Below are 1,954 nucleotides of genomic sequence, written 5' to 3'. Positions count from 1 at the left end.
CATACCATTAAGAATGTACTCAATGTCTCAACGAATGATTATACTTAATATCACACAATCATATTATTATTATTATTGACACTTTGCGTAGACACTATATTCATATTATTATCAATTATCATGTATTTATGTTATATACGTGTTACTGAAATTTATTACATTTTCCACTATCGATAAAGGTCAAACAACCTATTTTTTTAGTTATGCCTATAATTAATATATTATTGTACAATACTGTAAAAACTCATACACTGTAAAAAAGTGATTTCCTAGTACAATATGTACCAAGTTTTATTCGGATTAGGATATCACAACTCGAGTCAATAATTATGTAGAAAATATGGTATCAGTACATACGCCTATACATGGGGGTTTAATGGTACAAACCTAAACCGAAACGTTTTCAAATAACATTATTTTTCGACATGCAGCTTTATTATATTAGGTATAGGTATATAAAAATTTTATTATTATTTTACCTATGTGAAATACGATTTTGAATTTTTTTTTAAAATTATTTTGTATCAACTATTCACTATATTGACGTTCACACGTTTTACACAATACATATTATTATTTACAATTTTATTCTTGTATGGTTTAAATGACTGTCCATATCGTATCCGCTGGTGCAATGCGTTATTTTATGATTTATTCAGCAGTTTTCGTCGCCTTTAGTGTTTGATGACTTAAATATTTCTTGGAACATATTATAATATCCGTGTAGCGTTTATATTGTATAGGTCTACGGCCATTATTATACTCTGTATAATCGACTAACGAGTTTTTTTATTTAAAATATATATTTTAACGATTTTTTAGTCATTAAATCTGTAACAAATGAAAAAAAAAGAAACAATATTTTTTTGTTCACATCAAAATATGTTTATTAATTATAAACCAAAAATAATACGAAAATGTATAAACAATAATTTTCAAAAATAAATTAGCACATTGGCTATAAATATAATATTTTACACTATTATGTTCATGATAATAAAAGGAAAAAAAATATCAAAATTTACAATAATATGTGAACAATTTAACAATTTGAGATAATTTAATTAAATTTAAAGAAAAAAAAATACGACGGACAGGAGACACAATAAACAAGGGGGGGAGGATGCGAGATGGCGAATTGGTGCGGAAATGCAGTATTACTGGCCACTGGTCAACCTCTGCACGTTCTGTCCCGCGAGTTGACGAGTGTCGTTGGCGCGTTTGCTCGGACACTTGACGACCTTGCCCAGCCGGCGAGGCCAGATGACGTGTATTACCTACTACCCAGCTAGGTAGTATGTTTATCTCTCTTGTCAGCCCGCAGCATCAGAAGAATTTCGAGCGCGTTAATTTTTCTAAAGACCATTATTATTAGATAGGTATTGATATAATAACTATTATTAAACCTAGTATTTTAACGAGGATAGTTTCTGGTATTACGATTTGTATATTTATTCTGTGATTCGATTTATACTTTTGGTGATATTTTATGTAATATGTTACGGGCAAAGTAGGAAATCGAGTATTGTCCAATACTCCAATTAGATTTGGGCACTGTAGGTTAAATATTGAATACCTATATTAAAAATCATATAAAATATCTTACTGAGTAGGTAATTAAATAAACATAAAAATAACTTGTAATAGATGCTTCAAATATTAGTTGCCCATTAATAGTTTTTAAATCTATTATCCAATTGGTCCCTTTTACTGAAGAATTAATATTTTAATCTAAAATAGTGGTTTGACATGAATGAGATGATTGATGAATATTATTGATTATTATTAAATTATAGTTATTTTAATATTTAATTTTAATTAATTATTAATAAATGGTAATGTTAGACACATATGATAGCACTATATATTACTTTATTTATTATCACATAGGTACACAACTATCATGGCACTTTGAGTTACAAAGTCAACTAGAATTTTTGTACTTCCACCAATT

This window comes from Acyrthosiphon pisum, chromosome A2, assembly GCF_005508785.2.
Source record: "Acyrthosiphon pisum isolate AL4f chromosome A2, pea_aphid_22Mar2018_4r6ur, whole genome shotgun sequence".
In the NCBI taxonomy this organism is placed as follows: Eukaryota; Metazoa; Arthropoda; class Insecta; order Hemiptera; family Aphididae; genus Acyrthosiphon; species Acyrthosiphon pisum.
Note: the sequence above shows the minus strand (reverse complement) of the source record.